Here is a 17971-nt window from a genome sequence, read left to right on the forward strand (position 1 = left end):
GGTTATGATAAACACACAGTATATAGTAACATTGTTGATAATGATAAGCATACAGCATATGACAATGATGTTGATAAAGATAAACAATAACGGATATATTGATTTTTTAAGTGTTCAAAAGCATGAATGAATGTGTTAAGTATATCATTGACACATAATGAGTTGTAACCTGCATCAAACTAGCCAAGAACGATACTGAGTAACGATACTGAATCGTTTAAGTAAATATTAAACTAAAGTAATATAGCTACATACAATAGAAGATAAGAGCACCGTTATAGTCTAAATCAAGCACTAACTAAATTGATTCATATGGCTATACTAAATAATTGCGGTGTCCATACCACTGAACGGTTTCTGTACAAACCTTTCTCGATGTAAATTACACCGTAAATGTTAGCTGAAATTATATGGACACGGATTAAACTGTATCTGAAATACTCACTTCATACCTCTTCTGGTCACTTTTGAACACTTCTGTGAAAGTTTCAACAAAAAAGAGCCAGTGACTTATTTACAATGAATGGACAACCTCTATATTTATTAAGACGTATGCATGCATTAAACACAAGCAGCTACATGGGATTTTCCCCAATAAAATTCAATTTAAATTCAGTCAAGTTAAACATCGCAGCAACATATGATAGATTTATTTTGTATATTGAGAATCCTTAGTTCCATTTTCAAATGAATTTTTACGAAAATCATCTTTATATTTCTACACAGATGTAATGTTTTTTTTTTTGGTTAAAATTCTAAATTGTAATGAGCCATACACAAACGTGGAAAGTTTCAATTCTAATAAGCAATTAAAAATGGTTAGATAAAATAAATATCAAGGATTGTATTGGACAGACGTGCCGCAGTTAATAGACCTATATCTGTAATAAAGAAATTGTCGTTTGAAGGGTGAGGAAGTAATCTTTGCATCTATGTTTATCATGAGGATAGTCTGTCACTAAGTAACAGCTGATAAAGTTGTGTGTTTAATATATGCATTGGTAGACATAAATATATTCCAAGTAACATACAGACAATAACTTAACATACGTTTTGTTTACTATAAATTATTAGGTAATACTATATAGTCTTGTAATAATTGTAACCTGCAATATTGGGAGTTCTAAAAATCTACAAAATAACACATGGAGAAAGAACGAATGTCTAGAATATTTCAACAAATGATTTATTTACGAAAATCCTGGAAATAGCTTTTAGCAAAACATGTAACTTATCTCTTTTCGCTTCATTTGATGTTAACCCTGCACCGATGACATCTCATCATGTCGTGAAAGAGCGGATCATTATTGACATCTAGATGATGCTACTAACAAATTGATAAAAAAGAGAAGAAAAAGAAGAGGGAAGAAGCCTAAAAATCTATGCTGGCGGCTTGCTTTTCATTATCTGAAAATGAATACATCCATATGTCGTTTTTCATACTGCTTCGCTATTCAGCTTCACATATTTACATACATCAAACTACGTAAAAAAAGGAAACAAAGAAAAGAAAAGATGAAAAGGAAACCAAAGGAAAATGTGATTTTTTCCTGATATAAATTTCGTTGTTATAAATCAAGTTGGTTTCCATCGTATAATAAGAGTGATTTGTGTTGTATTTTGGTAAAATGTAATTTTTGACAATGTTTATAAAATTAGATTTAGATGAAAACAGACTATTTTGCATTATTCGGATTAAGTATATATATATTGGCGCACATTCATCCTCCCTTGTAGTGGTCCAAGTTTGAAACAATTTCGCCAGTAGTCTGATGAATTGGAAATATAATAAAAACCTAACGTAACATTGCATTTTTTTTCTAAATGAACTACTTCAAGTTTGTTCATAAGTGTCGTCTGTGTTAACCCTTGGACAATCATGATATATATATATATATATATATATATATATATATATATATATATATATATATATATATATATATATTAACTCCGGATTCCGAACAGTGGTACCTGTGTATCCCAATACTCATTTTTTTTTTTTTTTTGTTGGAAATAAGAAACGTCCTTATTTCGAACATCGATAATATTGGTATATTAGTTTATGTTGAGTTGTGCTTTGTTAGGCTATGTTGGTTTTGTTAGTGTAGGTTTGTTTATGTAGGTTAGGTTAGCGAAAGGGAAATTTGTTTATACGCTATAGAACTGTATTAATTTCACATTTTGGTGTCAGGAAAGGTTGCAATATTGAAATATGAATGCAATATTGCAACGATAAATTGCAATAGGCTCATTTTACCTGTTTTTTTATTCTATATTTCGTTGAACAAAAATCAAACAGTAAAATATTTGAAACAAATACGGTAACATAGGTACCCAAGGAGGGGGGGGGTACAAATGTACCCAAGTGTAGTTTTAATCACATACGTAAGCAGATCACCTTACAACATAATTGTTATTGAAGAAAAAAGTTTCCGTACAGTCCGGCTCACAATCTAAAGAACTTTAGTCAACCTCGGGTATCTGTGACTCAAAATATACAGTAAAACATGTACATAATATATATTTGTACCCCTTGGATATCCTGTGTTCAAGGGGGTTCCACATTTATTAAATGGCTATCTCGTGGCTTTTGACACTTAAGTGCAATACTCATATTAATGGATTTTCTCTCCTCCTGTCTAGTGGCTAGCGCGTGCGCTGTTGACGTTTGTGGCCCTAGCTTCGATTCCCAGTGGGAGAATAATAAAAGAAAACGATATATTACGATGGTTCTTACTCCATTTTAGAAAGGACATTCTTGTTTCATTTAGAATCGAAGCTAAAAAAAAAAATGCTAAATTTCAGCTAACAAACAAATTATATTAAATAGATCAAAAAAATAAATGTGTCATCACAGTAGAAGCCACATTTAACAGTAGATATTTCCCCGAGTAATTTTGCTTTTTCCAGTACCTTCAGAATTAAAGTACCAATTTTATTCTTTCGAAACTTTGATTAATGCTGGTATGTGATTTTGCAATCAGTTGAAAAATAAATAAAAGACAACAAAACAAGTCTATCAGAAAGTACATTCTCGTACGCGACTTGTAATGCACATTTACTCTATCACGGTTGACAATACTATAATTGAAACAGATCTTACAACGAATGAAACCTAGAACTGTGCAGGTAAACGCCAAATATTTGTTGATCAGAAGCCATTGTTCAGAAAAAAAATGAATAGTGATTTTCACTAATCTAAGCATATTAAGACTTCTTATTTTTCACAGATTCCTCAAAATTTAGGTAAGAGGTATAGAACATTAGTGGATAGTATTATTTATTCACCTGCCATCGCGTTCTGCTTTAATTAGAATTTTCCCGCATATATTTTGTTTAATATACATGACGCAATGAATAACAACACATTCGTTACGGTGCGAAACACTTACCGCCGTGTGTACAGTTTTATTGTTGAGTCAACCTGCAACATTTAACCATATGCAGTAAAGATTAACTAAATAGTCATGACACTTGATATATGGTCCAAAAGTATTTCATGTTTCTGCGTTATTTTACATGCAAATGATGTATAGTCATATAAAAGACATATGCTACAAAGACTCATTAAGATAATGTCACTTTAAGGTTGTACGGGAAATGAAAATGATTAAAGAAATATGCAGTCTTTTTTTCCTCGACGGAGGTGGCCAGGGAGTAGGGGCTAGATTTTTTTTTTTTTTTTTTTTTTTACATTTCACTACGCAATATTCTGGTTGCTCTATACATAATCGTGAATGTATTCGTCTGTTGGTAAGAAATATTTATTTCCTCTTGCATCACCATATTTTTACTTACTCTTATGTGGCAAATTTAATCGTACACACACACACACACATACACACATTATATATATATATATATATATATATATATATATATATATATATATATATATATATGCTAGATGAGTTACTTCCGCAATTTTAGAATGTAACTAAAAATCTCGAAATCATGGAAAAACATTCCAGTACATAAAATACAGGGTTTTAGCCGGAAAGTAATAGGACCAGGAGTAAAAGTGTATTTGAAAATGTAGGAGACACATGACGTCACGCCGTCACCCATGCCTATATTTGCCCATTGTAATTTTTAGGAAGTGGGGGAACGCCATAAATATTATTTGGAAGTGGGGTAATAGCGTACCCTCACGTTCCCCCTCACTTTTACCTTTTTTTAAATATACACACTTTTTCCCTTCTGCGTCAACGCAGCGTTTCCAGCCACTCTGCCAGTCACTTGAAAGCTCCCTGGAACACAGAAACTAGGATGCTCTGCAGTTCCATCATTACAGCCTCTTGAATAGCCTGGGCCGAGCCGTGGTACCGTCCTTTCATGACCCTTTTCAGTCGGGGAAAGAGAATGAAGTCTACAGAAGCGACATTTGGGCAGTAGGGTGGCTGGAGAAGCTGTGTGCTGCCATGTTTTGGTCAGGAAGTTCATGACAGTAAAGGCGGAGTGGCTTGGTGCATTGCATTGTCGTGGTGAAATTTACGTGATCCAGCAATTGCTGGACGGACGCGGGCGACTCGTTTTCTGAGTCTTTCGAATACTTCCACATAGAATGTAGCGTTCACAGTCCGATCAGGTGGTACAAACTCTTTGTGAACCACACGTTTTCAGTCAAAAAGATGATCAATATCAACTTCATTTTCGATTTACTCATGTGGTAGTTTTCGGGCAAGGTGAGGCGGGGGTGTGCCATTCAGAGCTTTGGCGCTTTCTCGTGGGGTCGTAACCCTGTTTGACGCAAAACTTCACCGCGTAACGCTGCTCTAACAAACGATTCATTGTGAGGCTTGGAGACGACTGGCGACTCGGTCGCTGGCAGCTAAGCCCCCCTATCCAACCAGTGCAGTAACAACCACCTCCTTCGCACCGTTTTGGCGGGAGAAATCAGTCCTACTACCTCCCGGACAAACGCTGCAGCTCAATAATTTATATAAATAAGAACACGTGCACAGCAAATTAAACATGTTCTTTTTCGCATGAGGGTCCTTCAGAAGGTAGTACTTACTTCGGAACTCAAAATAAAGAAAGAAAAATGTCATAACAAACAGTTTATTGTTTTCATTTACATACTTTATGTAGTTACTAAAGACATTCAGCAACACACACACACAGACACACACACACACACACACACACATATATATATATATATATATATATATATATATATATATATATATATATATCAGGGGTGCCCACAAGGGGGGGCTATGACGCAAACTGCGTCATTGAAATATTAGGGGGGGTTAAAAATCTATATAAATATGTTTGATGGGGGGGGGGTAAAATTAATCGAAAAGAAGATTTTTTCATGGAAGAACACCTACGGATAGACAATTGGGGGGGGTGCGTCATGGACATAAGGGGGGGTGGGCACCACTGTATATATATTGCCTCGTAATATACAGTATAATTCAGGAACCTTCAGTTTCTTCCTTCAACACAATTTTACTTGCAAAAGTTTTGTATTACTTCACACTGTTCTTGTGAACCAAAAGGTGCTTTCGTTGATCCTAGTGAACTGGGCAGTACTACGTTTATGAAGACAGTTTGAACTTATATCAGTGTAAAGTTCATTTTCCAAAATGGAGGTCGTCAATGAAACATCTGCCACTTCGTAGCAAATTATGAACAACTAATAATACCTTTCCTAAAAACAAATTTGCATTTCTTTTAATATATATATATATATATATATATATATATATATATATATATATATATATGCAGTGATTCTTACGAAAAAAAAACGCAATATTTTGGTGCACAAAAGCACATTGAACCAAAATTTTCAAATAGCTATAGAGAACTTACAATCTTAAAATGCTAAAACAGATATCAAGACTTGCTTCTTACTTTTTTTTTTTTAAACTGTGAAACAAAATTTAACCTAACTTCAGACATCTGAAATTCAGATTAAGTCCTTCACACACAATATTCAGATAACGTCACTTTAATTTACGACACATCTTAGAAAATTCCAAGAGTGAACGTGTCGCATAATACATATTAATTGCGACATATTCAAAAAGGTGGTATTACTTGTAGGTAACAGTACAGATCTATTTTACTGCAAATTAATTCATAGGTTAATTACGGCGTATATATTGGCTATCAGCAGGAAGGAAATGCTTCAGACTACAGTGATTTAAGACGAAGTTTTTCTCACATGCACTACGATTATGATTATATAAACAACACTTTTGCAATATATTCACACTCGAAAGGCATAACGAAAACTTGTTTCTTTGTTTTTCTTTTTATTTCGCACAAGCGACGGTCTTAGATTAATTGCATAGTTTTATTTTTTATTTTTCAGAGATGCTGGCAGAATATTTGACATCAAGGCAAATGTATTTATTGTATTTCAGCAACGAAGTATATAAATTTTATTTCAATGGCACTAAACCAAATTGGCTTCAGGAAAGTTTTGTATAATTTTGTCTGCATTTTTTTCGAGCAATTGTTTCTACTCTAAATCAGACACAACATCTAAATAAATACACTGCAGAGATACCAAATGCTGGTTATTTAACACCTTTTTAGCCTTGCCCTTGTTTGTTGCCAAATTTCCGCCTCTAGAACAAACAATATTATATCTGGATCACATACCTTAATATTGTGTTAGTGCGTCAGTCCGTCTGTCCGTTACTCCGCATGATAACCATTGAACGGAAGCGAATTATTTAATTATTTTATTTTTGCAAAAGACAGCTGGAGTGATCGTGTCGGACGAGTTCGCTAAATGAATCAATCCGTTACCGTATTACAGATAATGGCGACTGTTTATAACCCATAATATATGTAAGCACATTTGTGAATTTTATTATTTTTTTCAATAAATAGCTAGAGAGATTATATCGATCAAGTTTGTTAGTAGAGTGAATCCGTTAAATACAAACGGATAACGCAACTTTAACGGTATATCCATCTCTATACCATCGTATCACATCATGTAAACATTTTTTGAACTTTTTTTTTGCAATAGATAGCTAGAGTGATTGCCTCGGCAGAGTTTATTAATTGAGCCAATCCGTTAAAATATTAACAGATAACGGCGACTTTAACGGTTGCTATCGATATCCCATATCCCATACATCTAAGCGATTTTTAAATTATGATTTTGCCACATATAGCTAGAACAATTATTTGGATCGAGTTCGTTAATGGAGTCAGTCCGCTAATGGAATCAGTCCGTTAACATAGTAAAGGATAAGAGCGAGTTTAACGGTTGGTATCTATAGCATATATCCCAAACATGGAAGCGATTTTATTTATTTTTAATATATAGCTAGAGCGATTATTTCGAGAGAGATTTTAGTGAAGTCAATCCGTTAACAGATAATCCGTTAGCAGATAACGACAGCTTTAACGGTGGATACTTATAGCCCATGTCCCATATATGTAAGTAAATTTATTACTTTTGTTTTCTTGGAACAGGTAATTAAAGCACATATGCCGAATTCGTTAATGGAGTCAATCTGCTAACGTCTTAACGGGTAACAGTGACTTTGACGGTGGCTACTCATATCTCACACATATGTTTTGTGTCATCCTCGCTGCTATTTTACCAGAGTTTATTTCTACTGATATTGAAACCAATGAGGAGAACATAATACTGGACTGTAACTAGAAGAAGACAAACTTTAAAATAATATAAATAGGATATATCTGATGTATGTTACCCAATCGTTATCTAACTTAATATCCTGCATTGTCAAATTCATGCTAAAGGGCGGGGCTTTTAGCCACAGTTTCAAACATCGTAATCATGATTTAATATGGATGTTTCTTTCTACTCAATTCATTCTCCTTGTATATGACCCACAATCTGAAAATATTTTTCCTTGCTTACGCTAAGTGTGTTTAATAAATTTAATAGTGTAGTTTCGTTTATTACTGTAAGTCTGTTTTTTAAGTGATTAGAAAGGACACAATTTAAAGTAGCCAGTGTTTACAAAATGTTATGCGTTGCTAAGCAGTGCATGACTAAAGTGTACAATATCATAACATTCGACTTAAGGATGTGTTTCAAACATTGTATTAATGAAGATTAAGTTACCTACTTTCCTTGTTAAGTTTAGTTATATGCTTTCCTCTTATCTTCTTTTAGACTCACCCAAATGTATTTTTCAAAAAAAAAAAAAAAAACTATTAGAACTTCATACAAACTGTGGGAATTATGAATATTAGGTATCTCAATCCATTGTTACAGTTCTGCATTGTGTAACTTCCTCTATTCACCTATATCTGTCCTCTAGGGCACGTGTCCCCCTCATCTTGGACGTGTTGACCTTGTTTTCCGTATGCCATTCGGTGACGAGTATAAATTGAAGTATTTTGCATCATGAAACTTTATTTCACCCGCGTATTTATATCACGTTCACTTCTATTTTTTTTTCTTAACACTTTGCTCTCGAACGCTCGATTTGTGTACATACTTTCAAATTAGTGATTAACTTTTTAGGATCTACAGCATATGTAAACATATATAAATATTTATGTATAAGTATATATAAATAGATATGAATAATTTAAATATTTCATACAGAAAACAAAAACTGTCTTAACGCATACCTGCATAATACGGACAGATAGTTTTGTCCCGGCAAAAATATATGTATTGTTACAGAACCATCCCTTTAACGGACACTCTTAGTTCAGATACGGACACAAATAGTATTATTTCCTCCGTATCGTTTTAGCAACCTCTTCAAAACTATCCAAGTTCATACGTATTTACGATAGAAAACGATTTCTGCAATTTGAAAGTAAGTAATGCCATATAGTGGACATACAATTTTTCCCTTACACAAGGTGTCTGTCATAAGCGAGTGACCTAGCCTACCACTACAAACGACAATGTCAAGCTGAACTATTCCTTTTTTTCTCCACAATAATAATGCTGCATGATCAGATTGTGTTACTGGTATTTGTAGTATAGTTAGCATGCTATCTAAGAAATTTGTATAGGTGTTAATCACGCTCATCTCCGCAACAGTCCAAATTGATAATTTTAGTATGTTATTTGGGTTTTAGTTTGTATTTGTGTTATTAACTGCATATTATATACCGAATGAGCTGTAAGTAATATAACTTAGTGTAATCTCTCCGTAGCAAACAACTCTAATTTTTGGATAATTCATCATGTCTCATCGGTGGCTGTTATTAAGAGATTTTACTGTAGTAGTTGAAAAAATTAATAAAATTTAAATATACACGAGTCACTTGAATGAATACTGTATACATCTAATATCTAGTTAAAGAAAATAAATGACAATTTAGGACAATATGAGTAATTAAATCACTGTAGACCTCCTTAGTTAAAAAAAAAAAACAATTCAGAGAAATATTTGTCGTTTAAGTATCATAAACATAAAATTGAAATATATTTAAAGAATCTTTATAAATAACCGAAATTGCAGCAAAACAAATATATGATTAATTGAAATAAAAGAAAAAAAAAACAAATATAACAAAGCCAAGTTCTATTAATAAAAATTAGCTTCAAACTGACATAATGCACTTTCCACCAAACCGAATACATTTACATTTTTTTTTCTTCTATGACACTTTTTTTTGCCCGCTAACATATTCAGGTTCCAATACAAAACCACCTATATGTGTGTCTAACACTCTTTATAATACCTATTAACTACAGTTTCTTTCGCACGATTCTAGTTCGTAAAGGCAGCTACGAAGCATTATTATTATGAACATAATTTCAGTCAATGAACTACTTAATTACTGGGACCATAGATTGAAATAACCCATTATAAGAGGGGAAAAAACATTAAAAATGAGAAAGAGTCTTCTTACTTTCTTGTTGCAGACACGTTTTCTTTCATACTTCTAAAATAAAATAAGAAAAAAGTGATTTGTTTCTCATCTTGAGACAATCAGGACGTGGTGTAGTGAGAAATAATATCACTTGTTATGCCTTTCTTTCATTACAAAGTCTTCGAAGTAATTACTTTTTCGGTAGTTCCTTCAGCGTTAGCACCAATATACCCAGCAGACAAGTCTTCCGTTTTGGAATGAACAAAGAGCTGGAAAAGGCTATTGGAACAGGCAAGAACATGGGCTTGATTAAACAGACATCGGTTCCTAAGCCGTTGCTTTGCTTATCTGATATTATCCCGTGCGGTGAGAAAAGCACCGATTACTTCATGAAAAGCTCCAACAGTCAAAAGAACAGAGAATCTCATCCTATATAAAATACAAGAGTTACTAAAGCAATACCTTACGTCATACATACCGCATTGAAAAAAAAGAAACAATATAGTTGTTTTTATGTGTATGTGTGTGTGTGTGTGATGGGCCAACATTTTAGTTGGAGTTTCTTGAACTTCCAAGCCACTTCTTCACATATGAGGAGCAAAAGTGTCTATTATGTTCCTAAATATTTTTTGAAGCTATGAATTATTACTCCCTTTATTTCGTCTTACTTAATTTCTAAGCAGCTTATTTAAGACAAGGTTGTTGCATTGTTACAGAATGAAGAGAACCGTGAAACAGCACAAAATAGAATGTTACAATGATTTTTATTTGATACTCGTATCCCATACGGAATAACAATAGATGACTTATATAGAAATCCACCATTAATGCTATGCCTGCCATTATTGGAAAGTTCTTACGGAATTTTGGTCTTTAATGCCGGATGAAAGTAAAAACTTGATTTACAATGATATGGGCACAATTACGCTAGTAAATAATATTTAGAATTCTAACATGAACAGGGGTCGCGTTGGCTCAGTAGTAGAGCGATCACCTCTGGTGCATGGGGTCCTTGGTTCGATCCTAACTCGCACCAAGTGAGCTTTGTGGTGGAAAACAGCGTGTCCGTGGGTTTTCTCGGGGTTCTCCCATTTCCTTCCACTTTCTTCATTCCACCGTTTCTTTTTGTCTTATCATCACCGTCTGCTTTAGCCTAGCCGACATAAACGTGGGACGTAAAACTTCAAGTTTTATCTCTTTCTTTTCAATCACGAACACGAAGAATTGTTCGATTTCAACATGTGTTGAGCTAATTCATTAGTTAAAAATGCAAATTAAGTTTGTCAAATAATTCTCAACGGTTCAGACTCAACGTTCTCAATTTTCGTTGGCATCTTGATAGTTTAAGGGTGTTGAAAACCGTACTTCATACATTTTAGTGTGTTGATTTAAATTGAAGAGTATTCTTCCACTCTTCTTTGAATTGAATTGCAATGTTAATGTTTCGATTTTACTAATTGCTTCTATTTTTTTTAAATCTATCTTGTTTTGTGAAAATTAAGTTCGGTCAGCTATAGTTTTAATATTTATAAATCGAATTTAATTTGTGTAATACGGTAAAGTAAAGGATAGTTCACGTGCAATTCAACGAACTTGCATAAAATAACCAATATTGAAGCAAGTACTTTTAAGAAAGGCGCTGCGCATATTTCGGTATCTTATGCACAATACGAGATCCACAGTCATTGTTCAAAGTGAGTATGCTCTTACGTTAGTGTTGTGTTTTTTTTCCCGTAAACATATTGTGAGCTATCTCTCCTACAGGGATGGCTCAGTGGTAGAGCGTTCACCTCTGGTGCTTGGGGTCCCGGGTTTGATCCCAGCCCCCGCCAAGTGAACTTTGTGGTGGACAAACACTGTGTGCGTGGGTTTTCTCGGGGTTCTCCCGTTTCATCCCACTTTCTTCATTCCACTATTTCATTCATTACTCATCATCACCGTCTCCTTTAGCCCAACCGGCATAACCGTGGGACGTAAAACTCCAAGATTTCATTTCATTTTTTCTCCTACAGGGATAGGAAAGATTACGCACAATCGTAGGTGAGATTGCGCACAACGATGACACTACAGAAACAACTTCTTATGACGACGAACACTTCTTAATATCGGTGCTATCTGAACATTATTATAAACTGTGCTATCAAAATAACAACCAACTTTGAAATATATTTAACGGATAAACCCATATTGAAACAAACATTTACTTTAGGTTTGTAGCCAGAGCAATAAGAAAGAGGCGACGAAATCATTTTTTGGGGACTGGCTTGAGTTAATCTCTCATATAATTTAGCTACATTCCAACGAACGCAAAAGTTTCAGTCCCTGGGCACCTACAGAAAACTTCAGAAGTTATTGCACATTTTGTCACAACTATTTGTAGTGTGACGTTCGCGGAAACATGCTACTTATCCCGCATGCACGACCTCTCCTATTATTGTGTTTCGTGCAGGAGTTTTCAAACTGTGCGGCGCGCCGCCTCGGAGAGGTGCCGAAGGTTGTTAGGAAAGGCACGAGGATTTTTTAGAGAAAGATCCTACAAAGGAGCATATGTATTATGCAACACACAAACTTAAGTCTGTACCTTTTTTCTTTAGTAATACATAGTGGACTAAGTCTTTGTATCACCTCTGTTCCACATACGATCAGAGATGACCCTTTCACCTTTGGCTTAAACGTGTGTAATGCTTGTTAAATGGTCACTAAGGATCTTCTACTTTATCTCTGTAGAATAATATGTCTTCTTAAATGTCTCTGGAATTTCGCGCGACGCCATGAGAGCTGAATTCTTCTTTCTCTTAATTTTCCATTATTATTGTTGGGACGGTTCTTGAATTTTAATCTTTTTTAAAGTACTACTGCCATTCACAAATAGTCTTATTTGTTTTATTTTCATTAGTCGAAGCCGTCTTGCGTCTTACTATTTCAAAATATGTGCCGAGATTTAATATATTGTGTGACCTAAACAAGGTCATACGTCCCATTGACTTTGATCAACATTTAAATACGCCGGGTTTTATTATTTAAATTCCCTCTCTGCTCGTATTTTTCAATTTTAACATAAACATCTGTCTTACCACAATTTATAATTATTAACACCGGCCAATAACATTAACATGTGTAATCAGTGTGTACAATATAGAGCACCTGTGTTCATGAGATAATTCCATTAGTGATAAATAAATGAAACATAGTGCATCATACTGATACTCTTTCTTTTATGGACATATGCATTTAAGGCGATGTTATACCTTTTGCCACTGGTTTCTCAGTCCCCATAAGATAACATGTAAACTTTATTTCATGAATATCTAACGAAATATGGTACGTAACAACTTAAGAATTTTCATATGTATACAGAAAAGCAATAGAAATGAAATGATTGTTTCAATTTCACGCTTAATGACGTAGATCAAGAGTAATGATTTTTTTAAAGTAACATTGTAATGGACTATATATTGAAGGTAATGTGTTCCAATGTGATCTTCGCTAACAGATGTCCTGCTGACAGGCAGGTATTTCCCTCCCCCTCATAAGTCCTTTTCCAGTGGGTGTGGTAGAACGCAGCGGGTTGCCACCCTCATCCCGTTTCTTTCCTCCGTTTCTGCAGAGCGGATAGGTTTTCTGTAAATGTTACAAAGAAAGAATATTTGCTTCCAAGACAATTTGAAACATTTGCTTCTTGCGATTTCATGCTGTATGATGTATACTGCGAAAGCAAAGATCAGGTAGAGAACGCCAATTTCTTCATTACTAGTAACTCTAGTTAGATAATTATTGCTAACCACTAATTTCATATTAGTACGTTCCAACTCTTTGTAATAACACTGCCTCAACAGTAGAAAATAGGGGAGAGTATATACTTTGAAGAGGAGGATCAACAATTTGATACAGATCATGGTTGAAATTTAGCTTTCCTTTGCAGCACAAAGTTTGCATGAGACGTTTGCATGGATACAAACTACAGAATTCCCTCTAGTAACTGGGATTTGCAATTCGTGACAGGTAGTTACTTCTACTTTCTGGCAACATTAGCTATTCAACACATATTTTTCTGGATGTAATAAAAAAAATCAACTTTACTTCAAGCTAAATTCTACAGATTGAAACGATGGATTGAACCCATGAACCAACTTTCCCGTGAACAAACATACATAGGTAACATTCTAAAAAATGCAATAACCCTTCCCGTTCGTCTGTCTAGTGGCTAGCTCGCGCACCTTTAGGATCACAGATCTCGGGTTCGATACGCGGCGGAAGAGCCTTGAAATATCAACAGATCACTAAGGACCCGGATTCCACTGAAGGCTCACGTCTCTTATAACATCGGTACAGAAAGGGACACTAAACTCTAAACCCACCAAACCAACCAAGCTAATGAAGAACGGACATAGTAATGTCACTATAATTTAGACTACGTGAACGATTTTTTAAAGTTTTCATTATGGTAATAAATATAAGTGGAACTAGGGCCTCGAACATTTCTAGATCTTGTTACTCGAAAATAAGCAAATATAATATATACACATGGTGTCAGGAAATAACTTCGGGATGTGAATCCTCGGACGAAAACATGAGAAAGCTTATAGACCAACCTTGGTGCACAGTTGCGTTATTTCAGATATATTGTCCACAAAAAATTGGTCGCAACGGTACAAGAAAGCAACAACTCGAGCAATATTTTGGAGTTTTCCGAAAACGCCTTAAAGTTTTGTTGTATTTGACAACAACATAATATATTTAACATAAGAAATTTAAGCGAGAATGTTTTTAGTACGGTGCCCCGTAACTTTCATTTTATGTTCTCGTGTAAGGATTAATTTCCTTAAGTAATTTGATGTCGTTTTCGAACACCCTGTGAACATACATAGCGAGACCTCGGGTCACGAACTTTATACCTATTCCACTATAGGGATGGATACGAGTGAGTTTTCTTTGAAACTCGACTCGAAGCAGACATTTTTGAGCTCGGCTCGAAAAAATTCCTCCAACTCGACTCGAATTCAGGTCGAGTTTCGAGTCGAGTCGAGTCGTATGTAGTTTCAATTGCTATTTTTAAGTATCCAACATAGATAATAGGTCAATGATACTACTACTACTTATATTATTATTATTATTATTATTATTATTATTATTATTATTATTATTATTATTATTATTATTATAACATCATGTATAACCAAGAAAGTAGGCGGGGTGTACCTGTATACTAAAAACTAGTTGACTTCCGATCTCGGTCGCCGAGAAGTCTTCAGGAGGCAAGGACATTGTTCACGAGGATCTGGGTTTGAGTTCCGGAGAAGCAAGTATTCAGGCTCGAGCCAAAAATTGTTAAAAGTTATAGAGCGCCGGTCAAATATGTTCAAAACTGCTCGGTTCTTGTCTAGGGTTGTCAGTGGCTCGAGCGGCTTGGTTCATAGCTCATTCACTATCGAGCCGAACCGAGAAGTGAGCCAAGCCAATAGCTCACCCAACCGAGCCAACTCGAGCAATCGGCTCAGTTGAGCCGAGTCGAACCGAGGCAATGAACTCGTTTCAACGGAGCTGGCTCGAGCCGATGGCTCATCTCAGCTGAGTTGGTGACTCATCTGAGCCGAGTCGGTAGCTCATCCCAACCGAGCAAGCTCGGGCCAAAAGCTCAATTGTGCCAGTCGACGGCTCGTCTCAACCGAGATGGCTCAATTGGGCCGAGCCGATGGCTCATCTGAACCAAGCCGGCTCGAGTTGTTCGCTCAGATGAACCGAGTGCCGAGCCGATTGACATCACCACTCGGGTTGGGCTTCTGCTTGAGCTCAAAAATTCGAACGTGCAGATCTCAGCTTTGATAGTAAGAGCTACAGTATATACTTATATTGATGCTCATGACACTTGAGGCTGTCTCGTTATAAAAAATAAAAAAAATATTGTCGTCTCGTTATCGAGACGAAACGAGATGCGAGTAGTGTTCCTTGTCGTGAGCAACACTAAAAGTATTCCACACTACTGCTTACATTTCTCATGGCTTTCGCTTTCCAGTCTAATCAGACCATTATTTCAAAACGAGTTAAAACGAGCTGAACGAGCGAGCCATTTATCAAACTCGACTCACTCAAAACTCGACGTCAAAAACAGTGACTCGGCTCGGAACTCCACTCGATAAAATTACCTTTGACTCGACTCTAAACTTGGCTCGAGTTTCGAGTCAAATCAGTCGAGTTTTAGCTCGACTGGTGCTAAAATTATCCAAAGATCCAAAATTATTTTCCTATTGAAGTTCATAGAATTTGTATGTGTATGTTAAACAAACAATTGATTTAAACCAATAAAATAATATAAATGGTTCAGAACCAGAGTGAACTCAATTGATTCATATCTTTATTCACTTCTTATATTTATATGCAAATTAAATTAGGTCGCTAAATTTTTGACTCTGTGAACTAACTTGTAGGAATAAAGTATATCTTCTGTACTTTGCACTGATTTCACTTGTGCAGTTTTTTTTCTCTTCTTGTAAAGTGATTCTTAAAATATTCACAAGTACAGTACATGCAAGATCAGTACAATATATCTTTATCAGGTGTTCTCCGTGGATGAGTCTGTAGAATTGTCACTTTTGTAATCAGGCAGAGGTCCCAGGTTTGAGCCCAGCTAGAGGACAATTTCTCTCCGATTCAAACCGAGTAACGGTTTGTAACCCACTTTAAACTGTAGGTCCCGTCCTTCACAACCCCCCCTGTTACATAAGAACGGGCTAGAAAAAACTTATTTTTATCCATATGTAATCTAAATAAATTAAAAGTTTTGTAGCCATGGCCCCTTCATTCGACTGATCTCGGTCTCAATCTTGAGAAGTGACCGCAAACCGGTCTAACTCGAGGTCAAAGGTCAACTAGCTGTTTTCGCTCAGAATCAAGACTTTCATTACAAAAATGTGTTTTATACTTCCCGCTTTATCCCAACTTAGGCTCTAGCCCAATCTATCTTATTCTCTTATCAATTTCTTAACTGTAACTGTGTGAACCAAATAACATCTCAGATGTTTAAAATTTCTTATCCCTTATTACAAATCTAAAGTAGGTTTTATTCATGCAAATACTCTTATGTATTAGCTTCCCTAACTCACTCCTTTGTTCAGACACGCTACTCGGTTTGGCTTATTCAATTTTGAACAGTAATGAATGGGCAGACTAGTAAATAATTTGTGCTCTACTGGTAAATCATTTGTAAAAATAGTTTACATATGACCTCGAGTTTGACTTATTTTATTATTTAAAAAATAGAGGCCACGATTATCCACAAGATAAAGAAAATGGTTCAAAAACAAGTAGCAGTGCCACGTGCACATCACGCAAAGGAGTTTGGTGTCTGTGGTACGATATTTTCACAATTAATATTGAAACTGTAAATTGTAGTAGATTTCTACCACTTCCGGTTTTAGTAGAGAGATTAGACTAGAGGCGAAATATATTCTTGGGACGCCTAATTAATTGCAGAAAACCGCTTCTTATCTATTACAGTTTTTATTCTATAGCCATCAAAGTTAAAATCGGAAGTAGTTGATTTCCACATCTTTTGGAAGACAGAATATAGTAGTTATTTTTAGAAAGCTGAACAGAAAGCAAAAACCCGCTTCATTTCTGTTCTATGGAGATCACTATTGAAACCGAGCTTTCAATTGAAGATCACAAGAGGAGATGAAAGGTACACCTGAGACGCTTGAGAGCTGCTCGATTGGAAGAAACCGTTTTCATCTATTTTTTACCGTTTTTGCTATATATAGATCAATATTTATTGAAAACAGAAATTATAGTTGATTTGAACCATTGTATGTTGTGGTAGAGTTAATAATAGAGATTAAATATATTCTTACGAAGCAGAAAACCGGATCTCACTACATATTGCCGTTTTCGATCTATGGTGCCCAAAGGTCAAACCAGAAATGGTTTATTTAAATCACTTCCGGTTTGGGTGGTGGTTTTAATGACAAATAAAATTCCTTACTCTTGACTATATTTTGACCAAATTTGGTGATGATCCATCAAGCAGTTCTTTAGTTTTTTCTTTTACTTTTTCTTTCTTTTTTTTCACACACGTGCACACACGGGTATGGTAAATATATAAAGGAGTAGGTAAACCAAATTCTAGTTATTCAAAAACCAAACCAGGAAAACTTGGTTTCTGCCACCCCTGCATACAATT

This window comes from Thermobia domestica, chromosome 6, assembly GCF_964235325.1.
Source record: "Thermobia domestica chromosome 6, izTheDome1.hap1.1, whole genome shotgun sequence".
NCBI classification, from domain to species: Eukaryota; Metazoa; Arthropoda; class Insecta; order Zygentoma; family Lepismatidae; genus Thermobia; species Thermobia domestica.